The 27911-nt window shown below is 34.8% G+C and overlaps 3 pseudogenes; 1 reads left to right on the forward strand and 2 right to left on the reverse strand.

Annotated features, from left to right (window-relative positions):
* On the reverse strand, positions 1-21404 carry LOC120213014 (annotated as a pseudogene).
* On the forward strand, positions 8182-9864 carry LOC120213020 (annotated as a pseudogene).
* LOC120213021 overlaps positions 17763-27911 on the reverse strand; it is a 21467-nt pseudogene continuing 11318 nt past the window's right edge.

Here is a 27911-nt window from a genome sequence, read left to right on the forward strand (position 1 = left end):
GTTTACATAAACTAGACGGGAGCCCAAAAAACTGATGTTGCGCTGACCATAAGAATAATATCACGAAAAGATACTATGATCCCCTGTTTCTTTCATTTTTTCTGAAACTTTTTCCACATATGCCTGCAACAGGATAAAAATTTGTAAAGCCAGCAAATTACACATGAAATGGAACGGTCTAAAAAATAATAAAATCAATGCAAGAATCTCTCTATCAACTTGAACCATGGACATGAAACCGAAAATCTTTCAATGAGTTGTAAGAAAAAAAGTACATTGAAGTTCCCTGTCTATTAGCAAGTTATTGGGTGATAACTAATAACACAAAACATGAGAATGATGGCTTAAATGAAAACAAGATATGAATGCAAAGCGTAAGGGAAAAGACGACAAAAGGAAGGTCTCATGTTATTATTCTTCCCCTGACCTCAATTCTAAACCCTTCAAGTTAAAAGGAAGTAGCATTCACCTGTACAAGTTTGCCAAGCTTCAGTTTTGAAACCGACAGATATTGATCAATTTTTTCACGTGTTTGAGGAATACTCGTCCCTTGAACAGTGGCAATCACTTTGTCAACAACTTTTTTCACAATGTTTTTGTAAGCCTCTTTGTCAATGTGACCTTCTTTCCATGTTGGTTTGAGAAGATCCTTGACAAACTCAGCGAGTGCAAATTTAAAAGCACGGATTCCCTTATCATCCTTTTTTTTCTTGCCTTCATCAGCATCTATATTCTCTGATGGGCCATTTTCCCCTTCAGCTTTCTTGGTTTCCTCAACTCCTCCATTTTCCTTCTTCCCCTCAGAACTTGCAACAGGCTCCAGCTGGTTTGGCTTATGGCTATCGAGATCAGGCTCTCTTTTGGAACTGTTCTTGTTACGATAATCATTACCGCTATTACCCAAAAGAGATGACGTTAACAACTTACTAGCCGATAGTTCAGTTTGGCCATCTGCCGTCTTTTTCTCTGCACCAGGATGTACTGTAAACCCCAAAGGTTTAGCATCTGTGCCCTGCTTCTTGGCAGGCTCAATGCCATCAGATATAGGGTCATATTGTTTAGAGAATAAAATGTTTTGATCTGGCTGTACAGTTGGCACAGAATCCGGCTCAACATGACCCCCAGAGTTCACAAAAGAATTTACCTGCATTCCATCATGGGAATTAAGAGCAACCTGAAGCAATGGAAGTTGCTGTCCCTTTCCAAATAACTGAGCTAGAGAGGCTGAAAGATTGGTAAATTGGGTGATCTGCTCATTGAATGCCATAGTCTGAGATCCAAAATTACCGTGTAATATATTTGCATCCCCAGCATTTAGTTTGTTTCTCGCTTTCTCCTCTTGAAACAGCAGGCTTTGTTGGGTACCTTTCATATTTACTTCGTTTGAAGGGATCAGCAATTGATTATTTCCAATAGCATTTAAGTTTGAATAAGGAACAGAACTTGGACTTGGAGCAGGCTGGTCAAAGATTGGCAATGGCAGGACGTTGGTAGACAAATTTAGATTAATGTGTGAGTTAGAATTTGCGCTAAGGGCACTGCTAACAGATGGCAGTGCTACAGCACTGCTGCCCCTCACGTGGTCCTGATGAATGCTAGATTTCTCAGTTAATGTTGGCTGCAAAGCTGCAAAACCATCATGCACCTGACCAATGGCCTCTTTAGTTATATTCTTTTCTTTAGGTAAAAGTGTTTCGACAAGAGTTGATTTTGAACTATAAGAATGTTCCTTTTCAACAGAAGATTGGATCCTGTAATTCCACTCTGGGGACATTTCCATATCACCAAGTGACTCCTCGGCACCTTTTGGTTCAGATACATGCATATTATCACCAGCATGTTCTATCTTCCTAGGAAATACTTCTTCCTTGCAAATATCAACTGTTTTATGCTGCACATTACCCTCAATGTTCTTTCCACCGAGATCATAGTTGTGCTGCCGTGTCTCATGCATGGGCCAATTAGAGTATCTTGATTCGGAGGCACCCTGATTTTCAACTGTGTCCTTGCTCAACTTTGTAGCCCCTATGTAGGCACCTGCATCAATCCATTTTGAACCAGTCCATGAGTTGTTCCTGTCATTGGCATCACTCTGTTTTGAACAAGTCCATGAGCTGTTCACATCATTTGAAGCATCAAGATCACTCCATTTTGGACCAATCCAGGGTATCTCATCTTCATCTGCATCTCTCAACGTTGCACCGTCATGCAACTTATCCACACTAACAGAGCTAGGACCCCATACACCTCTATCACCACGTGACCTTTCAGGGCTTGCACGTGACTGCCCGTGATGAGAAAACCTACAATATTTTCCATTATGACAATTTCCTGCAGCAAAGTATTTGCAAGGAATATCACTGGTTCTACGAGCTTCACGCTCACCATCACGTTCTGGTGTTCTAACTCGGTTCCTCTTGACGTGTTCACTTTCACTACTTATCTCATTTGTTTGTCTTCTACTGAAGCCATCAGTAGCACCATCATGAGCAAACCTACATGATGCACCTCTGCGGCAGTTACCTTTCAGATAATCAGTGCAGCAATCAGTAGACCTTCCACTCTTAATGGGGTAATCTTTACCATCATCGTGAGTAATATACTTTGAAGCGCCAGCTCTATTTTGTCTATTATCCCAACCATCCTCGCGATTTTGAATATCTTGGTGAAGAAAGTGACACTGACTGCCTCTCCTGCCTCTCCCAGCCATAAAATCTTTACATAATTGAGTTGAAACTCCAGATCTGTTTCTGGTTCTCTCATGGAATCCTGGTTGCCACTTAATGTCACGAACTGGACTCCGGCTCCTGCTTCTACTGCGACTTCTGCTCCAGCTCCTACTGCTTCTGAGGATATAACTAAGATTAGGTACAAGCAAAAAAACAATACTATTCAAAAGAAAAGAGAGAGTTACACAGGCAGAAGGATGGAAAAACAGAATCCTTTATCCACAAAAATAAGCATGAACCATAGAGGAATACTATTTAAGAGAGTACTAAAGCATTGTATTCAAAAAATTAAGCTGAGATGCAACCTCAGTAGTAACACAAGATTTCAAGAGAACCAACATGAGGGGAAATTTGTAATATATTTAGCATAGATAAATATTTTCAACATAAATGAAAAAGCAAAACAGAAGCATCAAGTATATGAGACTCAATTTTGTACCAAACATTGAAGAACTAGTGTAAGCCATTGATCTAATGGAGTCAGGTTATACAAATGGTATACAAACAACCAGGATAACATTTAGATAAATAACAACCAACAATAAACAGAGTAGACAATCCAACCTGCGAGACCTGTTCCAATCACCTTTAGGAGAACTGTGTCGTTTTTTAAGCCTCCAATCGTCAAGACCAGGTGACATTTTCTTACTGTAGGTCTCATCCCTGTCCCATGGAGTTGCAGTGTTACAATTTTTGACAAAATCATTATTATCATCCTTTTCGCCAACTCTGCTTCCATGTAAAGATTCCCTGATAGGCTGTCCATGCTTAGATTTCATCATGTCACCAACTCCGACAGCAGACCACTTGTCCTTCCCACCAACCTCTGAAGAGAAATATCTGTGTGCTGATTCTCTATCATGAAAAGTCATACCAGCTTTTGCAGGCCAAGCTCTATCTCGTACATTTTCAAGGGAATGCTGGTGGTTCCTCTTTCGAATTCCACTTAGAACCTCGTCTTCTGTTTCCACTCATCTCACCAGTAACACAATTTCTTATAGATGCCGTATGATCTGGAAGTATGGAATTAAGCCATTAATCAACTGCCACCATCCATCTGTCTTAGGATTACCATTGATTTATTTCAAGATCAGATCACATGGCAGTCAATCTCATGTCCACTCTGCTGCATGGAGGAAAACCTGATTTCATGAAACAGAGGTCAAATTTCCGTAAACAAAATCAGAACATGGAAATAAAGATACCCCACATCCAGAAGTTAATGTTCAGTACAGCATTACATACTGTTTGAAACCAGATTTAGCTTAATTTTTCTGTTCAATTTCTGAAAAAACTATTTTTCCTATGGATATATCTCTATGAAATATCGATTTGCTTCTAACACATGAGAGTAAATTTAATATCATCCTTCATGCTGCACATACAAGCTACACTAAGGATATATCTCTATGAAATGTGTATCAAATTAGCAACTATAAAACACCTCCAAGGAACACATTAAGATTTTCTAGCAATTCAGCAGATAGTGCCTGTAACACTTCAATCCCTAGCAAGGACTAACACAAGGGAAATGCTATAAATACATGTTTCATATTATGTCTCATAACAAAAACGATTATGTCAAGTAAGAACGACCGGCAGGGCATAGCATGCCTTAAAGTTGATTCGTTACACTAAATCTCAAGTGCCACCTCTTTAAATCTATAGCAAAAAATATTATTAAGCCAACTTTCAAATGCAATTACATATCTCATAAATCTCTTATTGGACCCTAGTAGTCCCCCAAGTTATGTATGTAATTTAACTCAACAATAATGAGGCAAGAACATTTCCACCCAGCATATGTTAAAGAAAGTGACATATTATAGAATTCAGTAATTCAGCAAAAAATTGCTTACATTACACTGATATATGAAACATGTAAAGTGCAGATTAGCACATTGTTTTGCAGTGACCAAGTAAGGTGAAAACATCCAAAATGGGGAAAACAATATCCACTCATGCCCACACCAAAAAAAGTTAAAACTTAAAAACTGTTCAACTTAATATCTTGAGCATCCAAGCGCATAATAAAAAAATCCAACCAAGAGTGGTGAGTTTAAATTTATCATAATGTGAAACACGAAGCAGTAGCACAAGTCTAAAGGCCAAAATATACAAATATCGATCGAAAGCTGTGTATAGCACCCTCATGAATTGTTAAGCATCCACGTATTATGTTTGGGTACAAAGAGATATATGCACACTACAATAGCCCACTGCCTATTTCTCAACATCATCAGGCATAGAGTATCCTCAAATTTAGAAGTATAATTTTTGTAAGAACGGGCATAAATCAAATCAATACAATCAAATAATTATAACTAGGAAAAACCAGATATCCAGCAACACCTGAACTCTTATTGCTCTTACAATACTAAAATGTAAAATCTTGTAATCTTAATACATAAATATAGCAATTCTCATAATGAAAACTATTTTTATTCTGATAATGTGCTTTATTTTTTGGATAATGGAGAAATTTTTCAAATACTAGGACCGGAGTGAAATTTGAATTATGACGGTAAAACAAGCTAAATCCATGTACAATCACCAATTCGGCACATAAATCATCTGACTCTTCTTTAGATTGTCACCAAATATTCCTTGATATACATAAATGAACTACCGTCTATATAATTTATCTGCTTTATATCATGTTGAGAAGTACATTCAGGTTATGTACTTGTAGACATTTGTTCCAACCAACAAATACACGATCTTTGGCCATTTCATGCATGGAAGCAATATGTATCCCTTCCGTAAACATCGTTCCCTCCACAATAACAATGATATTGACCATCAGGATGATTCAGCAAAACAAACTCCAAAGATTAAGAAACTTTTCATTCTTGAATTACGATCCAGACTTTTATATGCAATGTCAAAACCTTTGGCACTCTTCACTAACAAACTGCTATTAATGCATTAATATGGGCTCGTATCCAATGTGTCATTTGAGGAAGGAATTCCTTTGCAAAAACAATTGCATCGGTTATGGAGTGCACTTGGAAATTCCTCCAACCACTGACCTTGTAAACAGTACTGCAGCAAAATTATGTCCGATATTAGAGCCCTAACAAATGCACTCTTATGGGATACATAGAACTATAGCATTCACAGGACTATCTAACCAGCCATCTAAGCTCATGTTGTCTAAGCAATCTCTGGGAAACACGATAAAACCTAATCAAGACTCAAGCAGACAGATATCACAATGCCCACAAGGTAATAGTGTTCGCTACACAAAATGATAGGTGCCTAAAATTCTATTTAAACAACAAAAAGATGGTCCGGATCTATCACAAGCTAACAACTATATAAAATTTTCAAATTCTATTTTATCACTGGTAACAATAACACACTACTTTTCACAACAAATTCTTTCCACATGAGTAACTAGCCATCTGAAAGATAACCAGCGTAGTACAACTTTTTTTTGTATTAAAAACTGAGAGCAGAAGATCCTCGCCTAGATCGAGTAACTAGCTATCTGAAAGAGTAGAATATCAGTTTGTTTAAGCTTAGAACTTAACAATCCAAATGCCTATCCAAGAAACAATAGAAAGCTATGAGCTTTCAATCTCAACAAAAAAAAAAGCTCAAAAACAAGTTGCTAGCATTTACAATCTAAAACAGCAAATACAATCACAAGAAAGAAAAAGAAACTTTATCACGCACGCACTACACAACGACTCAACGGCTTGAAAAACAAACAAGGAAAAACCAAGCAAAAATTTTCAACCTTCATAATAATTCAACAACTCAATCAACTACAACCACCCTGAAAGTTCCTAAATAAGTAAAAAAGATTTCAAGATAAAATCCAAAGAAATCATCAGAGACCCATTAGTCAAGAGAGCTACCGAAACCCTAAAAAAACCCTAATTAGTTTGCCTTCTCAGGATAAAGCCGAAATTTTTTAGACAGAGACAAGAGATAAAACCCTAGAAACAGTCGGAAGAGAATGAGATAAAAAAGGACTCACCATGACAACAAGGAAGATGCAAATGGGTAAGAATCGAGCGGAAGGGGAGAGAAAATATGAGTAGAGCCGCCAATTGATCTTCAATGGATGGAAAACGAGAGCATGGAGTTCAAAAAGGAGACTTGGTCTGCTCAAGTGATCCGCTCGGTATAAATAATAGGGCAAAATTACCATTATCATGTCTAAAAAAACACATGTAAGCATGATATTGGTAGAATAAAATCAAAAAAATAAAGGGTAAACTATACATTTAGTACCTAAACTATTATTTTTATTCCATTTTAGTCACTCAACTATTTGTTTTCAAATTCATGCCTGATATTATATTTTGGTTTCATTTTGGTCATCGGCCTTTAAAAAATTAATAGAACCGTTGATGTAGTATTTTTATTTTTTCAATGATGATGTGGCATTATATTATGATGACACATTAATATCATTATTATTTTTTAACGATGAGTGAATAAATTGAAACAAAAATTAAACATAGGTACGATTTAAAAAAAAGGTTGGTGACCAAAATAAAATAAAAGTGATAGTGAAATACTAAACATGTAATTTACCCAAAAGAATTGGTTGCCGATGAAAGGCAAGGAAATTTAAAGCCAGGACCCTTTACGTAAGAGTGTTATTCTTAACCATTGAAGTAGGTTTAAAATTTATTATAATTTTATTTGATTAATATGGATCAATAGTGTAGAAGTTCGAAGAATTTTAGTCTAATTTGTTATATTCATACATTACAATTTAAATTCTTAATTTGAAGATATGAGGGTGACACGTGTCTTTTAACGATAAAATTTAATGTCGGGTATTTAAAAATGTAACATATAAAACGTTAGACACATATCTTTAACAAAAAAAATTGACACTAAAACGTTTTACGAGATATAATTTGAGCACTTATTTTATATTAAACCTTAAAAGATAAAACATTTCATCATACTAGATCCATTGATAATTAATGAGTTATATAAAAGAAAACACGAGTCTACAAACAAATAAACTAGGGATGTTTAAAAATTGAATATGCTATGTTGGTCTCTTATGTTAGTGGTCCATTAAAAAAGGATCACTTACCTTATGGATTCAATATATTTTATATCTTAGACATAAAATCCACCTTTTGCAGTTATATATATATATATATATATATATTGTTTTTTATTTGGAGTAACTAATAATATTAAAGGGTCAAATTGTAATGAAAATGATTAAATACAAAAGTCTTAGAATAGTATAGGGACTAGAAAGTCTAAAAGCACAATCAAACCTAAAATACTATTTTAGAATATTGCATAGCCTGTGCTTACGTCTTCGCCACCCACGTTAACTAAATCTCACGAAAGAGATCCTCTATTAAAGCCTACCCGAATACCGGCTCTCTCTTGTCCTTCAACTCTAATTAGTGTTTTGATTTTTAATCTTAATCTGCTACGATCAAGGTTGTATGAAATCAAAATCATGGCCATTAACATTGTTTTTCTCGTTTGCCTCATTTTCTTCGCCGTAGTTTCTTCTGCTGGTGTCGTCCACCATGGAAATGCGCATGTTTACGTCTCTAGATCGTCTCCGATCCGGCATGCATGTCAAGCCACTCGCTTCCCGCAACTCTGTGAAACATCCCTGGTTCTCCCTCCCAATCCAACCACCATCCAAATCATCCAGTCTGCCATTTCCGTCTCCAAGGACCACCTTAAGAAAGCACAATCCATGGTGGCAGACGTCAGTGATAGCGTCACCGCCAATGTTAACCACACCTCCGTCGTCCTTTTCTGCGTGGAGATGATTTCATTCTCAGAGTACCGCATGGAACTAGTCCGCGCCGCGTTAACGAAAGGGAAGATGAAAGATGCACGTGCATGGATGAGTGCGGTCCATGGCTATCAAAGAAGCAGTTGGGGCGCACTCAAGCGCATCAACGATGCCATGCCCATCGCCCACGTGATGTCGTTTCTGGACACTTTGGCGCAGATCAGCAGCAATTCTTTGAGCATGTTGGTGGCCTACGATAATTACAGGGAGAACACTGCCTTGTGGACACATCCCAAAACGGAACGGGACGGGTTTTACGAGGACCGACCGTGTCGAAAACCGGAGTTGAGATTTAAAGGAGGGGGTTCCCACGAATTTGAAGGCGGACGTAACGGTGTGTAAATATCATATAGAGTGTACTTACAAGACAGTGCAAGAGGCTGTAAACGCGGCGCCGGTAAACTCAGCGCGTCGCTTTGTGATTAGAATAAGGAGCGGGGTGTACCGTGAAACAGTGAGGGTTCCGATTGGGAAGAAGAATGTGGTGGTTTGGGGGGAAGGGATGGGTAAAACCATTATTACAGGTTCTTTAAACGTGCACCAACCTGGGATCCATACCTTTAATTCTCCTACTGTGGGTCAGTCCTCTCCCTTTTATCACTTGTTTTTGAAGGTTCGTTTCCTATATATATATATATATGGTTTTGATGTATTGCAGGTGTTCTTGGGGATGGTTTTATGGCGAGAGACCTCACGGTCGAGAACACGGCAGGCTCCAATGGCCACCAAGCAGTGGCATTCAGATCAGACAGTGACATGTCCGTGATTGAGAACTGCGAATTCATCGGCAATCAAGACACCCTGTGCTCCAATTCACTCCGACAGTTGTACAAAAACTGTCGTATCCAATGCAACGTGGACTTCATCTTCGGAACATCGGCTTCGGTGTTTCAGGATTGTCTACTCTTGATCGCTCCTCGAACATCAAATCCTGAAAAAGGTGACAACAATGCCATCACGGCTTATGGCAGAACCGATCCTGCTGAATCAACAGGTTTCGTCGTCCATGATTGCGTAATCAAAGGAATGGAAGAGTACACGCGAATCTACAATAAGAAAGTGCACAAGAATTATTTGGGGAGGCCATGGAAGGAATACTCGAGGACGGTTTTCATAGATTGTGATATCGAAAAGCTTATAAGTCCAGAAGGATGGACGCCATGGAGTGGAGACATTGGATTGAAGACTCTTTTCTATGGAGAATTTAGGAACATCGGAGGAGGATCCGATGTTTCCAAGAGAGTTCCATGGAGTAGCCAAATTCCACCACAGTTTGTACATGCCTATTCAGTTAACAATTTCATTCAAGGAGATCAATGGGCTCCCAAATGATTACAGGTGTCAAAGTGTAAACGTAAAACAATGTAATGAAACCCCAAAACAAAAAAAAAATGTTGATATATAATGGGGGAGATGATGGTTGTGCTCTATGCTTCTCGTTAAATTAAATCGTGCGGGGCATAAGATGTTGAAATCGTAATTGTCATATTTTTCTATGAAAATCTGGAGATATTACTTGCATGGTAAAGTACCACATATTGAGGAATCACAAAACTGTAAAATACATTTTAATTTGAAAGGATCTTAACCTCTAAAAAGACGACGGTTAAAACTTTTAAAAGATTATCATCTTAAAACTAATTACCATCTGAGATAAATGTTGAGACTAATGCATTAAGTCACAAAAATTTCAAGCACCCTCCTTATGTCCATCATCTCTTGAACTGTTACTTTAAATTCCTTGCTCGTTTGTAACTTTGAAGTGACAAACAATACTCCTCTAGACATAAATTAGGTCCACTATAAAAAGATAAAAATATGTGTCTCTATAATTAATGCAACAATTTTTGTTTCATTTTCAACTCGGAAGTCCACATCTCTTCTAGTTAGAATCTTACTACTCTGTAGTCAATGTATTGAAGTATAAATATAGAGTCAAAATTAATATGCAATATCAAAGAAGTAGATGTTGATAAGTTAATATCTATAATATAATTACCTAAAAGAGACGTCTCGTTTTCTTTTATCTTCTTGTCTTTTTCAAGGTACACATGGTAATTCCTCTTCTAGTGTCCAATTTTACCATGGTGGAAATATTTTCATAGTAATTCCTTCTTTAGGTTACAATCCGTCCTTTTCTTTGGGATTGGATGTTCCATTGCCTTTAGACTTTATCTTATATTTCTTTTATCTTGACGACCATCAAAATGAATTTAGATTCAACTTTTATTACGTTACTCTCAGTAGTTGTAACATATTGAGCAATTGTTACAAAATGTTGTCCATTTCATTCAAATTGAAATTCAATAAAAATAGACTAAATTATTTTGGCAACGATGGTAGGATAATTTCAATGGTTGACTTATCCGAAATCCTAATTTTCAAGGCTTTTAATATAGCCTATCATCTTAAGAACGTGAGTTCCTACCAGAATTTCCTCTTCCATTTTACATTAAAACAAAGTTTTCAAGTTCTTATTATCTTTATTGACATGCTTATTTCACATATAATTTTTTGAGGTACTTTATCCTATCATAAGCGATCATATCCTCATGTTGCTTTTGAAACTTAGGAGTTATGGTGACAAGCATCATATATTTTAGGTTTATCATGTCATCCATGTATTTCTTATACAGTACCTTAATATCTCTACGTGTTCTTTAGGAATGCGTTCTTTAATAATGTGTGACTTCCTTTTTGTTTGAGGACAATTCTTAAATTTTGGATCTACTCAAAGATGTAGCACCATAATATCAAATATTTGAGTATCATATGAAATTATTAAAGTGGCTAATCATTTTTAATATCATTTACTCAACATTTTAAAATATTTACTCATAATATGAAAACATAATAAGTTATAAAAGTGGGGTCACTTATTTACAATCCCATACACGCATAAATAAGATATTATATTTTGACCCAATTTCAAACCATAACTTAAACATGCCTACTAGGTCGTCATAATTGTATTTTAGCATTTTGTTAAGATTCCTCCAATAATTATTATCTTCTTATCGCGCTCCATAAAACATGTAACATGTAAATATAAACACATTCTAAACGCTAAACTAGTAAGCTCAGTGTCGCACAATAACTCTACTTTACTACACGATTTCATAAAATTAATATGTCGACAAGTATAGTTAGAGAAACAATACTACCAATGCCATCAATGCTATTAAGTCATCTATCCAATGCATATTCGCAATCACAATCACAATACAACATTAAAGATGAGGCTCATATCACAAAGCTTAAACACTCATCCTAAAATCAATACTAAGGATGAGACTCGAATCACATAGCTCAAACACCCATCTAAAACACACAAGTATGTGTCATGATGTAGTTTGGGGTCACATGTTCATCACATGTGTAATACCCAAAATTTTTCTAGTGATTAAAATGTAAGTTTTGAAAGTTTGGTGATTAAAGTGTAAACTTTGAAAAGTTTAGGGACCAAAAATATAATTTTGAAAAATTATATATTTTATCTCGTAAATGAACAGTTTGATTTGAAACAAGGATATATGTGAGAATCGGATTTTCGGTATGGGATTTATGTTACAAGCTATAAAGCATTAAAGTTTGATATAGAAATCGGATAGTCAGATCGAACTGAAATTTTACGAAAATTTGAAGGATGTTAGAAAATGGTTGTAAATATTATTTCCATATTTTAGATTAAATAAATTTGGCTCATAACAATGTAATTTTTCAGATTTGGTCAAACTGTGGAATTTTAGTGACTAAAATGCAATTTTCAAAAATTGTATGATTAAATTAGAAACTCAGAGCCAGGTTGATTCATTTTGGACAAAGAAATATTTTAATGGAAAATAATGCAATGACATTTGGTAATTTTCAAGTTTTGTTAATGGTGTTTTTGGAAATTCTCATTAATTAAATTATATTAAGACAAGTGTCAAGTTTTATAAAACTAGAATAATCAAGAGAATTAAGCATCATTTTTCAGCCAATTTCCCTCATTAGGCTGAAACATACAAGCTACAAGGTAAGAGATTTATTTTTTATTTTTAAGCTTTCATGATTGATTTTTGGAATATGTTGTAAAATAAAGAATTAATCTACATGAAATTCTCTATCATTTGGTACCAATATTTCATGGTGAAGAAGCTTATATGTTGAGATTGAAAGTTAGGGTTTATGTAAGGTTTTTGAAGAATTGATTACGAGTTTTTATGTGTTTGATGTTGAAGATTAATTTTCAAGCTTGTGTGACGTTTAAAATCATGTGTAGAACTTTGTATAGGATTTGACCATACCTAGGGTTTTAGGAGATTGGTTTAATTTGATGTTGTGATGGTTAGAATAACATGAATTTCATGCAAGGAAGATGAATTCATGCTTGAAATTGAATGAAAACCTTGTCCTAAAGTACTATGTAGGTTCGACCATAGGGAGGAAATTGGGGGAAAATTATTCAAAATTTTCGTATAGTCTACAAATGATATTATAAGTTTTTTATTTGATTTGGAGATCAATTTGGATCAATTTAGAAGCTTGAATAAGAAAAAAAGGCTAATATACAAGTTTTGAGAATTGTGGGAAATTATTGAAAGAATGTGATATTGAAGGATTCAGTGCTGACTTTTAATAATTGTAGGAAATAATTGAATTGTAAGTTTATAAAGATTAGTGGTTGAATTCGAAAAGTTTATGAAACTTTGGGATGAAATTGCAAGTTTTTTAATTTTAAAGTATTTATTTGAGTATTTTAGTAAGGTGTTGAAAAATTTAGTATTTAATGAGTAATGATCATAATAGTGAAGGGCTATTATGAATTTAATGAAAAAGTTAAGGTGAATTCTAGAAAGAATTTGTAATTAGTGGCATGATTATGTAATTGATAAAAGTCGAGGGGTTAATGTTGAAAATAAATATTTATGAAATTTTAAGAAGAGAAAATAACCTCGGTGACCAAAAATGCCATATAATATACGATTTTAACCAACTTTTTTTGGATTTGCCAAAATGATCAACTAAATCGCAATGCGATCGATAATTCTCAACGCGATCTCTAGTATCGCAAATCAGTTTTCAGATTTGCAACGCGAACTTCGACTATCACAATGCGAACTTCGACTATCGCAATACGAACTTGGACTATCGCAATGCGAATATGTAAATCGCAATGCGATAGTCGACTATCGCAATGCGAACTTGGACTATCGCAACGCGAACTTGGACTATCGCAACGCGAACTTCGACTATCGCAATGCGAACTTGCGAACTTGGACTATCGTAATGCGAATATGTAAATTGCAATGCGATAGTCGACTATCGCAATGCGAATATGTAAATCGCAATGCGATAGTCGAAGTTCGCGTTGCGATAGTCCAAGTTCGCATTGCGATAGTCGACTATCGCATTGCGATTTACATATTCACATTGCGATAGTCCAAGTTCACATTGCGATAGTCCAAGTTCGCGTTGCGATTTATTCCAAATTCGTTGCGATAGTCCAAAATCGCAACGACTGGTGGTATTGTATTTGTTTCTTAAGAATTTTCTCTAAAAAGATAGTCCAAGTTCGCATTGTGATAGTCGAAGTTCGCATTGCGATAGTCGAAGTTCGCGTTGCGAATCTGGAAATTGATTTGCGATACCGGAGATCGCGTTGCGAATTATTGATCGCATTGCGATTTAGTTGGTCATTTTGGCTAATCCAAAAAAAGTTGGTTAAAATCGTATATTATAAAGCATTTTTGGTCAATGAGGTTATTTTCTCTTTTAAGAATATGTTGAGAAATTTGAAACTATGAAGGATGTACGATTTAGTTTTATATCGATTAAGTATTGATTTTATTTTTCTAGACTTTACATTTTAAGTTTAGATTATGTTAGTTCGATAATAATATATAATTTGAATATGTTATATTATTATGTTACACTATCAGATTACGAAAAATCTAGTGATCCGAACAATACGAAAGGAAAAGACAAAGCTCGTGATTAGGAATATCGCATAAAAGGTTATGTATGAGGCAAATGGTGAGCGTAATTTATTTATTTAATTATTATGAGCGGGGACGACAATTGGTCTATGATATTTATATATATATTCTTTAAATTTGATTCTAATTTTAATAAAAATATATATTTTTTTATCTTTATAATCACTTAAAAATATATTTTTTAAATATATAAATTTAAAATATATTTAAATATTTTATTATTAATTTAATATAAAAATATATATTATTTGTATCTTCACTTAAAAATATATTTTATTTTTATCTTCACTTAAAATAAAATTATTTTATATTAAATTAATAATAAAATATTTAAATATATTTTAAATTAAAATATTTTTAAAAATATTTTAAAGTGGTTATAAAGATTTTTATATCAAAATACAAAATATATATTTTGTAAAATATTATTAAGAGTAAACTATACCATTGACTACTTTACTATTTAACCCTTTTACTTTTACCATCGATCTTTCAATTTTGTCAATCAAACCACTTAGCTATTTAATTTTTGCAATCAAACCACTTACCGTTAATTTTTGACAGAAGTGTTGACGTGTCAGTTAACAAAATTTATATAATTGTATATTTGACCCTCAATACTTACACATTCTATCAATTTGATCCTAATTTTAATTTAATTCAATAAATTTAATCCTCCAATCAAATTATGACATGTCATAGTTTGATTCAAGGGTTTTTTATAATTTAAATTTATTTAATTATTTTTTGTCCAACCCATCTAGTACCAATATACAATACAAATGAAGGCGTTAAAATGGTGATAGAGGGAAGGCTCAAACCCAGATCATGGTGATGGTTTTCTTGCGCCTTGCCACTGAAGTATGATTTATAAATTTTAATTATGGATGATTTCCATAATATTTTCAGAAATTTTTATGAATGATTTAGGTATGAACTGCCCAAGTACGATTTGTATGATGATGAATTTTTTAAAGGCTCATGAATTTCAGACGTTGAATAATTAATGATTTTATTATAATATATAAGCCCATTGTATGTTGCATTGAGAGTCGTAGGTACGTTTGGCATGTCATTAAGTTGAGTATTTTTCAGTTATCAGTTCAGCTATGGTACTTCATGTACTCTATTATCATCACCGTTGGTACACGGGTTATGATTGCACTGAAGTGCATCATATCTCAGTTTCCGTTATTAATGGCACCGTGATGTGCCTAGTGTGCACCTTACTCACGTACCTTGTGTTCTCATAAATATGCATTGCGCTATGGAAATGAATATGAAAGTTTTATATAGCTTTAAGTCGACATAAAACATGTTATGTCTATCTTATCAGATATTGTTTATCAATATTTCATGAGTTCAGGAAATAAGATGAATTTCAGGTGACAATGAAGAAATTGACTTGAATAAGTTGAATGCTTTATTTAAATTTTTTTATTTATATTTATATATTTTCATGTTTTATCTCACCTTAGCTTATTACTACCTCACTAAGTTATACTTGGGGTGTGATGCTTTCATGCATAGGTTCTGATAGAAATAAGAACGAGCAGTGAGGAGCCTCTCGAGCATCTTTTTGGAAGTCACATTTATCATTAGTATCAGTAAGACATCTACGATGTTACTTTTGAATTTTAGTGGTATGTATAATTATGTCAGTAGTTTTAACTGTCGGATTTACTTTTAAATGGTCTATAATAGTAAACTATAACTATTTTAATTTGCCTAGTATAATTTTATCAGTATTTATACATGAGTAGAATATATATATATGATGTTTTAAAATTATTTACGAAAATACATTAAATTGCCTAATCATTGTTTAACAAATAGATTTATTTTCTACAACAAAACATTATTTTTTTTAAGATATTAAGCAAATAGTTTATAGTTAAAATAGGAGTATTTTGAAATGAAACAAATTTTTTTAAGCATATCAGTTCAAGGAAAGTCTGTTAAGTTGATGTGACATCTGTGACTCATATTTCTAGACATATACGAGTTATGGGTGTTACAACATAACTTACACCCTTCTAGTCCACTAACATATATAATTTAGATGAGACATGAATCACACTTGCATAAAGAACATATATCTAATGACCCTACGTGACTAGCACCTCGAGTGAGACCTAAGTCACTTTCACTTTAAGAATGAATATCAATTTTTCCAAACTTGATCAACACATATCATGTCTTTCTTGAAGAAGCAATAGAGTAGATAAAATATTTATTTTCTTATATTTGATCTTCTTGAAGTAGTAATGAAGCACATCAAACCAGATCTTAAAGCAAAAGTGAAGTAAATCAATCTAATTCCTATCTACCTCAATTTGTAGTAGAGTACTGGATTAGTTTCCAAGTTTTCCAGGTTTGATATACTTGAAGTTTCAAATCAACTTTCGGAACAAATCGATTATTTTTGTCTTTATTTTATTGATTTCTTTCTATATCTGATGTAATCTCATACTTATGGAATACATTGATAGTCTTGATTTAACTTCCTTAAATAGAAGGATTGTGTAGATATGATTTAATCTTAATCGTCAATATAAATGATCTATATTATTAGATGTAAAGAGACTCAGTTATAAATAATGACATTCTCCACCTCATTAAATGCACACGAAAATTAAAGGAGATTATTTTTAACCCTAGTACAATAAAAACTAACATTTGTTATATTCAAGTATCTTTCGCTCGAAGTTTGCCATTAAAAGAACCAGGAAGTAGGTCATCCAAATAGATTCAGTGTGAACTAAATTCTTTCAAGCTCAAAATGAAGTCTAATTCGTGAATATAAACATTCATTAAACTAAATTTTATATTTTATGATACAATCAATTATTGTGGATGTTTGATTTATCAAAATATATGACTCGTGATGTTTAGATAATAATGATCTCAAATGTATGAATCATATACATAATTATCATTACGAGTGATGTTGTGATTATTATGTAATAGTTGAAGAAACATATATTTATAAGGGTCAGTCTAATCTGGTGTACTCTAATACATAATTTTGTTTTATATACGGTAGAAAGTTCGAATAATAAGGATAATTTCTTATATTGATAAATGAGATAAAATAAGTATATTATTACAAATTTACAATGATTGATCTTTTGACAATACTACAACATTTTTGTGTCTGTAAATTTTCGTCTTACCTTTACAAACAGGGATGTAACTCGATCAAAAAACACCTTAGTAAATTTTGCATTTATGAAAACTGAAAAAAAATCATTGTGGTTTGGGAGTCCATTGATCTCCTCGAATGAAATTGTCAACTAAATAGGTATGTACAAACTGTGGTGGAATTTGGGTACTCCATGGAACTCTCTTGGAAACATCGGATCCTCATCCGATGTTCCTAAATTCTCCATAGAAAAGAGTCTTCAATCCAATGTCGCCACTCCATGGCGTCCATCCTTCTGGACTTATAAGCTTTTCGATATCACAATCTATGAAAATTGAAAACCGTCCTCGAATATTCCTTCCACTGCCTTCCCAAATAATTCTTGTGCACTTGTGGATTCTTATTGTAGATTCTCATGTACTTTTCTGTTCCATTGATAACGCAATGATGGAAGACGAAACCTGTTGATTCAGCCGGATCAGTCCTGCCTTGAGCCGTGATGGCATTGTTGTCACCTTCTTCTGGGTTTGATGTTCGAGGAGCCACAAAAAGTAGACAATCCTAAAACACCGAAGCCTGCCGCGGTTCCCAAGATGAAGTCTATGTTGCCTTGGATACGACAGTTTTTGTAGAACTGTCGGAGTGAATTGGCGCATAGGGCGTCTTGATTGCCTATAAATTCGCAGTTCTCATTCTCAACCACAGACAAGTCACTGTCTGATCTGAATGCCACTGCTTGGTGGGCTTCGGAGCCTGCCGTGTTCTCGACCGTCAGGTCTCTCGACATAAAACCATCCCCAAGAACACCTGCAATACATCAAAACCATATATATATATAGCAAACGAAACCTTGAAAAACAACTGATAAAGGGAGAGGACTCACCCACAGTAGAAGAACTAAAGGTAGTGATCCCAGGTAGGTGCACATTTAAAGAACCTGTAATAATGGTTTTACCTATCCCTTCCCCCCAAAACACCAAATGCTTCTTCTCAATCGCAATCCTCACCGTTTCACGGTACACCCCGCTGCTTATTTTAATCACGAAATGACTCGTTGCGTTTTTCGGCGCATCATCTACGGCCGCTTGCACCGTCTTGTAACACCCTATATGATCTTTACACACCGTTACGTCCACCTTCAAGTTCGTGGGAACCCCCTTTAAACCCCAGCACCGATTTCTGACTCGGCCGATCTTCGTAAAACCCTTCATGTTCCGTTTTGGGAGGGGTCCACGAGAGAGTGTCCTCCCCGTTATTATCATAGGCTATTATGAAGTGAGTATAACAGAAAGTATACACAGGAAAGAATGACTTGTTATTCATCTCAGCTGGTGCATTACATTTATAAGAGAAGATTAAGCTCTCATTAGCTGCCAATAACCGTCTAACAAACTAACACTCTTAGCTAATCAACCTAACAGACTAACTGCCTCCTCATGCATGTGCTGCATTGATAACAGTCTAACATTCCCTCTACTTTCTCTTCCTCCTTCAACAAGGTAAGACACATCATTCCGTTCGACTTGAATCGAAAGTGCCGATGCTTCCTTCCGTTCGACTTGAATCGAAAGTGCCGATGCTTCCTTCCGTTCGACTTGAATCGGAAGTGCCAATGCTTCCTTCCGTTCGACTTGAATCGGAAGTGCCGATGCTTCCTTCCGTTCGACTTGAATCGGAAGTGTCGATGCTTCCTTCCGTTCGACTTGAATCGGAAGTGCCGATGCTTCCCTCCGTTCGACTTGAATCGGAAGTGCCGATGCTTCCCTCCGTTCGACTTGAATCGGAAGTGCAGATGCTTCCCTCCGTTCGACTTGAATCGGAACAAACTTTTGATGTGAATGAACATTCAACAAAAAATTCTAAAAGAAAAACCTATTCTATAACAACAATGTGAAACAAACCAAACACCAACAACATCATTGAAACATTTGATCCGCATCACCACAGAGTAAGTTGAACACAGCTCCCTTGCGGCCGAAATGCTCTGCTCTACCAATTCTATGCAAGTAAACCTCACAACCAGTCTCCATATGGTTGTCATGTTTCACAAGAAGATCATAGTTGTGAGGATACACAACTGATGAATAAAGGATACGATCAATCTTGATCAAACCAGTTCTCTTGTGAAGTTCATATTTCACCTTGCTCCTTTTTCCAATTTCAACCACGCAGTTAAAAATCGTAGAAGTTCCAGGTTCAATCTCAAGATCATGCCATGGGTGCGCAGCGACGAACCTCCTGGTCATTGAAGAAAGGGTCCTTTCATTCAAAGGAGGATGTGAAGAATTTTGAGAGTCGAAAGACTTGGCAGGAGGCTCAATTGGGGGAGACATCACTACAGCGGTTTCCAGTTCTGAAGAAAGAGAAACTTTTCGAGGATCTTGAAGGAATGCGCAGATCTCAAGAACAGAGGAAGCAAAAAATACAAAAGGATAATAGCAAAGAAAGATGTGCCCTTTGAACAGGCGCCTCGACGATCTTTTTGGTTTCTTGAGGCGTTGGTACCTCGGCAGAGATGACGGTCCACAGAACCACGACGGTGAGTGAAATTCTTGTGCCATATCGCACAACATTTTCTGCAGCTCCTCCAGGCTTCAAACTTTCTCCTCTTCCCTTGTTTGAGCCATAAGGGAGATCATTTCAACCATAAAATCAGACAAGCCCTGATCGTCTTCATCATCGGGATCAAATAATCCAGCATCGTAATGAGTTCTCTTCCTCTGATCTGATAAAACAGAATAAGCTTCTTGAATCTGTTGGAATTTACGCCTGGCTTCACTCAATAGAGAAGGAGTGCTCATCCACTTATCCAGATGCCATTGCATTGCAAGCTTTCGATAAGCACGCTTGATGTCTTGAATGGAAGCATCGATCTCGACTCCCATAACATTATAGTACGATGGTAAGCCACGTTCAGCCTCCATCACCACAATCCAAATAATATTTGAGAATGAGCCCCAAAAGCTCAATGAATGTTGTGTTATAGTGGTGTTAAAGCCCGAGCATGGTAACTAAGTCAGCAGTTTGCTGACTAGACCCATTGTGCACCATGAATGAAAAACTAGAGAGACAGAAAGTTTAGAAGCGTGAAAGCAAAATTCCCAGGACTTTGGCGAAAAATACCATATTAGGAAGTGAGTATAACAGAAAGTATACACAGGAAAGAATGACTTGTAATTCATCTCAACTGGTGCATTACATTTATAAGAGAAGATTAAGCTCTCATTAGCTGCCAATAACCGTCTAACAAACTAACACTCTTAGCTAATCAACCTAACAGACTAACTGCCTCCTCATGCATGTGCTGCATTGATAACAGTCTAACATAGGCCACCATTAATCTCAATGCATTGCTGCTGAGACGAGTCAACTCGTCCAGAAACGTCATCACGTGGGTGATGGACATGGTGTCGTTAATGCGCTTGAGGGCGCCCCAACTGCCTTTCTGGTAGGCAAGGGTGGCACTCATCCATGCACGTGCATCTTTTACCTTTCCTTGTGTTAACGCGTCGCTGGCTGATTCCATGTGGTGGTCTGAGTATGCAAGGATCTCCAAACAAAGAAGGATGAGGGTGGTGTGGTTAACATTGGAGGTGGGGATGCTGTCGGTGACTTCTGCCACCATGTCTTGTCCTTTCTTAAGGTAGTCCTTAGAGACGGAAATGACGGATTAGATGATTTGGACGGTGGTTGGTTTGGGTGGAAGAAGGGAGAGTTGTGCTAAAGAGCTTTCACATAAGAGCAGGAACCGAGTGGATTGACATGCATGGCGGATTAGAAACAATTTAGAGACGGAAACATGGGATTTTCCGATCTGCTCAGTAGCAGAGGAACCATGGCCAAGGAAATGAGGCAAATGGGAAAAATAATGTTGATGTTAATATTGGCCATGATTTTGATTTTTGGTTGAATGGGAGGAAAGATGGGATCTTCTTATAGGTTTTGAATATCAAAACACAATGTTCAACCATAAGAGAAACCACACTTTTTTTTCAATTTACCTAAAATAGTGTTTTAGGTTGAATTTTGATTTTAGTTCTTATATTTTACTAAAAAAAATTGTGTTAAAGTAAAAATAAGTAATTAAATTATGTTCTCTTAAGCTCCTAAACTATTTTTGATCAAATTAAGTCCTTAAATTATTATATTTAATCATTTTAAGTCTATATCATTATTTTTGTTAGAAAAATATTTTTCGACCAATAAGATATTGACACATATAAGTAAGACTAAATATATTATGTACTAATTAGTGGAATGAGCAGTTCTTCTCTTAACAAATGAAGGAATCTAGAACTTGTTAAAATAGAAGTAAACTCATAACATAAAAATAAAATTTTCACCAAGTGAATTCCGTGATAGATCAACAAATTTAGCCCATACATCCCAAGTGCCCTATAAATATCATCCAAACTCTTTCATAGAAGTGACTAATCTTTCACACCCTTTCATCAAGTTTATCTCATTATAGACCACTCAAATCATAGATGTGAAATCATTAATAAGCATCTAGGAAGATCTTACACAAAAGATAAGAATTTTTTCTTTTTAAGGATTCTCAACAAAATAGCTTCCTAAAACATTCGGCCTCTTGATTGGTTAAGTCAAGACTTATCATAATAAACTTCACAATAGAATTACTAAAATAAATTTTACAAGCTTTCACAAAGCTACTCTGCCTATGATGAGCACACACCCACTAAAATTTTATCATTTATTAATTAGTTTTCCAATTTGTTCAATCACAATATCCTTTTAGTTATCAACTTTAAGCAGTTAATATTTAAAGCTCATGTCAAATAAAAAAAATGTAATACTAAACTCAATGTTCTTTCACCAGATCCAAGAATCATAAAGATTCAAGCAAAACATGCGGAATCAAAAACTAAACGAATCACTCAAGTCAGAGTGGTAAAAGGATAATAGTAGACAATTCAATATTTAAAATAAAATAAATAATTACATAAATTTTGTACTAAATAATTTTAAAAAAATAAAATCTAATTAAAATTTTATTTTATAGAGAAAATAACCTCAGTGACCGAAAATTCCTTATAATATACGATTTTGACCAACTTTTTTTCGATTTGCCAAAATGACCAACAAAATCGCAATGTGATATCCAGTATCGCAAATTAGTTTCCAGATTCGCAACGCGATTTTGACTATCGCATTGCGATTTTGTAAAATCGCAAAGCGAATATGTAAATCGCAACGCGATAATACAAAATCGCAATGCGATTTGCAAAGCGCCATTAGTATCGCAATGCGTATTTTATTTTCAAATTCCAAACACGAATATTAATACATCCCGTAATCGCAACTCTTAACCTAAAACCCTAAATCACAACTCAGTCTCATCTCCATTCTCACTCTCTACGGCGACATCCGTCCCCATCTCCGACGAAATCTATCACCATCTCCGACGAAATCCGTCTATCTCCATCTCTCAGAGCCACCCTCACAATCATTCACGGTCAGAAATGGAAAATCAACCACCGAGGGTTAGTTTTTTTAATTATTTTTATTTTGAAATTTTTGCATTATTATTAGGTTTTTCATATTGAAATTGATGATAAGTTTACTAGTAATTTCAATAATAGATTAACCATTTCACTTAGATTGCTTATTAAATTCATTCGATTGCTGCCAATACTGCTAAACTGTTTAGTCTTTAACCCTGTAAAGTTAGTATTTGTCTTTATTTTGTCTTTTGGTTGAAGTAATGCAATTCATTCAAGTTTCAATTTTAGACAATGACTATTTGAAACCGAGGATCGCAACGCAAAATAAAAATCGCAACGATAGTCAAATTCGCGTTGTGATAGTCATTTTCGTGTTGCGATTTTCATTTCGCGTTGCGATTATCTCGTTGCGATAGTCAAATTCGCGTTACGATAGTCATTTTTGTGTTGCGATTTTAAGTTTCAGAAACTATTATTCTTCTGCAAATTGAAACTTGAATGAATTACATTACTTCAACCAAAAAACAAAGACAAATACGAAATTCACAGTGTTGCAAATTTAAGTTTGAAGAATAAACTACTACTACTCTTTATTGTTTTTGGTATATCTTCACAGTGTAGTTTTTAATCTAACTTGATATGTTTATTGTTTTTGTAGAACTTTTTTTCGGCTCAATTGACCTTAAGGAATAAAATAAGCCTAGTCACTACAATTGCGTCGAAGCTTTCACCTGTACAAAGAACATTGTTTGAGGATACTTGCTTCGGGCCATGGCTGAAAGTACAATATCCGAGTGGAGATGCTATGTTGACCCATTTGTGGCTTCAGACCATGACTAGCGATCTACCCAAGAGTATAAAACGTGGTAATGAAGAGATATGGTTTCATTTTCCACCGGCGTATACGTGTTTTGGGCGGGAGGAGTTTTGCTTAATCACTGGTCTACGCTTCAGACACGATGATGTAGGTCGATACACTAGTCATATTACCCGCCCATCATGGTTATCCCGGGTTTTTCCTGAGCTATCAATGGAGAAGCCGAATTTACACGTCGATGACTTGACGAGATTATTGAATAAGAAAGATGGTTTTACTCAGATGGATGACGTCGATGTTGTCCGAGTATGCCTTTTACTACTTTTTCATGCTGGCTTTTTAGGCAGAGAGGCCAGACAACCTATTCCTAAGGACCTAATATTATTGGTAGAGGACCTAAATGCAAGGAACCTGTTTCCGTGGGGTTCGTATCTATGGAAAGCTATCTGGAATAAGTTGTCGTCTGCCTTTGATGACTGCAAAAGTTTGCGTGGCGATGGTTCCAAATACACTTTGTCAGGCTTTATTTGGGCCTTTAAGGTAAGAATTTATATATAATGTTTCCAAAATTATAATTAATTATTTAACAATTACTAATGTTTGTGTATTATATTGTTTTTGTAGATTTGGTGTAATATCCCAAATTATAGGTTAGTGACTAAATTGTAAAATTTCAGAATTTGGTGATTAAAGTGGAAAAGTTGAAAAGTTTAATGATTTATGTGGAGATAATCCCTGGAAGTTTTTAGTAATTATCCAAAGTAGTAAAGGGAAAAATGGTCATTTGACAATAAAGATATTTTTATCCCCTTTAATAGGAGATTAAAACGTGGAAGATGAAAACATTTCATCTCTTCTTCCTTTCTTCTTTCTCCTCCCGTAAGAGCTCAAGGGCAAAGGTAAGTTTCTTCATTAGTTGATTATTTGTTCAACTAAAGGTTGGGTGTTGTTCATTGGATAGTAATTAAGCTTAAGGAAAGCTTAATTGGTTATAAAACAACAAGATGAAATGTATAGGAGAGGTTAAAGATTTTGAGTTTTTGAATGAAATCTTGAAATAAAGTTGATAAGTTGAATTTGACTTGTCAATAGTTGAATTATGAGATTTTGAGTGATAGAAAGGAATTTAGAACATGTTGAAAATTGAGTATAATTCTTGAATTTCATTAAGAGGAGAGGATTTTGAGAATTAAGATGGATTAAATGAGTACAAATGGGCTTAAGTATGTGTGTTTGAGTTTAGTATATAGGAGAGGTTGAAATATGAAGTGTTTAAGATGAAATGAAGTAAATTTCGTGCTGAAAATATGATTTCTGGGCAAGGGGAATCGATACCCCTCAAGCGAACCAGAAATTCCAGAATCTCATAGGGGAACCGATTCCCCCACAGGAGGGAATCGATTCCCCTTAAAGGAAAAATGTGAATATTGGTTTAATAAGTTCGTTTAAGTTGCTAGTATCCAATTACAAGGTGTAGGTATCTAATGATTGCCTCAAAATGTACATTTATGTAGATTCTGCGCGTAAAGTAATTCCGGAACATTTGGCAAGTAAGATCGATCAAGGGAAAGATAAGAGATTGGAATTTACTAGTGAGGCCAAGGTGAGTGCATACTAGTGATATGTAGTGTTTAATGGAAATAAGACTTGCGATGAGTCTATTTCCTAGAGTAATATGCATGAAGTCATGGACATGATTATGTGTTGTTATAATTATATGTGATTATCTGTATTACATTGATTGTATGTATGCATGACTAAAGATAATGATATCCTTTGTATATGCTATATGATTTATGTAAAACTTTATTATGTAATAATGGAAAAACATGGAATAAGTTATATGATAGGGTCATAAGAAATGAAATGAACACGAGAGAATAAGATAATCAAGTATAAGTCATATGATATGGTATAAGTGATTATACGAGAAATGTTAGGAGACTCTAAGAGAATAGTATAAATTCGAGGGCATAAATAAGGATACATAAGTTATATAGGGAAGATTGATAAATTAAAGGAAACTATGGTTTATGTATTATAGTGAAGAGCTACAAAGTTTTATTAAAGAGTATTGTGGAAGTCATGAGAAATTGAACTAAATAAATAGATGGTTTATGTGAGTGGAAAAGGAAAATGATATAAAATAAGTGGAAATTATTTATAAGATAGAATGAGACAATTGAACCTGTAATATAAACTTTATAAAGGAGTACTTGGGTAAAATCATTATATGATACAATTATAGAGTATTACTATACAAATTATATTAAAATATGATATATGAGAATATGAGTAAGTTTATAGGTTATTGATAGGACATATAAGAATATATAAATGTATGATGATATGAAAAAGGGCACTAAGTTTAATAATGTTGAACTCTATGAGTAGAAGTTATGTGATTATAAGTAACATGATTATATGATCACAAGATATGATCCATGATATGAGATATATGAAAGAGAAAATATATGTTATATGAAATATTATATGACTATGCGATTATATGGAAATGTTCTACGCGTAAGTGAACCATGTGTTTATATGTATATGGGATATGTGATTTATATGACGATGAGCTATGTGAAAGAACTACATGACTATGTGTATATGTGAATGTATGTTAACATAAATATTAATGCCCATGTTATGTGTCATGAGAGCTAGGGGTATAGTTGGCATGCCAAGAGTCGAGGGTCTACGCAGTCCTTCGGGACATATATGTATTCTTTGGAACATGTGTGAAGTCTGGTGAGACACATACTTGATCCTTGGCATATGTATATGATTCTTAAGGAATGATATATGGTCCTTCGGGACATATATGTATTCTTTAGAACATGTGTGAAGTCTGGTGAGACACATACTTGATCCCTAGTATATGTATATGATTCTTAAGGAATGATATGTGGTCCTTATGGACATTATTATATGGCACTACGGTGCAATTCTACGTGACACTCCGGTGTAATTCTACGTGGCACTTTGGTGCAATTATACGAGTTGTGGTGACAGCATAGTGCACAACCTCTATAGACTCACATATCTATAGTTCTCACATGTGTACATGGGCTTTGAAAAGAGAACATAATTTGATATAATGATATGTGTATTTCTCGTGACATGGTAGGAGTGCATATATGTCATGGTGATATGAGATGCTATGCGTTTATGTATTATATGATTATAGAAATTAGTAATGTATTGTGGCATATTAAAATATATATAATATGTTTATATTCATTATATGCTCATATGACGGAATTGAAGTAATGACAAGGGAATTAGTAAGGATAAACAGGTTGGTGATATGAGAACAAATGTATGTGATATATGTATATGATGTGTGATATGATTTGCATGATATGATATATGTGTGATAGGGGTTATGGTATCTGTTACATAATATACATGAATATATGTTGATGTATATATAATTGAGTTGTATAATTTGATAGCATAAAACAGTCATGCATGATTAGTGGGTATGAATTCCATTAGATGTGTTTTCTTTATGCCTTACTAAGTCATCGACTTAGCGTGTGAGTGTTTTACACGCAGGTTACAGAAAGTGAATATAGAAGCTGTGAGGAGCAATACAGGTCAGCATCTCCCTTACAAAATTTCAGATCAGAAAATAGAGGATTTAAATGTTTCTGGTTATTTTTGAGTATAGTTGGCATGTACTAATTGGTTGAATTAAGTATGCTCTGATTGATTTTGGTTATGGTGGTCAGTTTATGTAACTAAACCGCTTTTACTTTAATGAAATGTTTAAATTTTCTTTGAATTTTGTCAAGAGTCAAAGTTTGAAAAGTCAATGTGACACCTTATACTCGTATCCGGGTCGGATACAGGTTGGGGTGTTACATTTGGATATTTGAGGCTTTTCTCGACATGCAGACATATGCATTAAAAACTTCAAATGATATTCCTAGAGCTATTTCCTGGAAGAGGAAACGACGGTT

Source organism: Hibiscus syriacus, unplaced genomic scaffold (genome assembly GCF_006381635.1).
Source record: "Hibiscus syriacus cultivar Baekdansim isolate YM2019G1 unplaced genomic scaffold, ASM638163v2 tig00110019_pilon, whole genome shotgun sequence".
Taxonomy (NCBI): Eukaryota; Viridiplantae; Streptophyta; class Magnoliopsida; order Malvales; family Malvaceae; genus Hibiscus; species Hibiscus syriacus.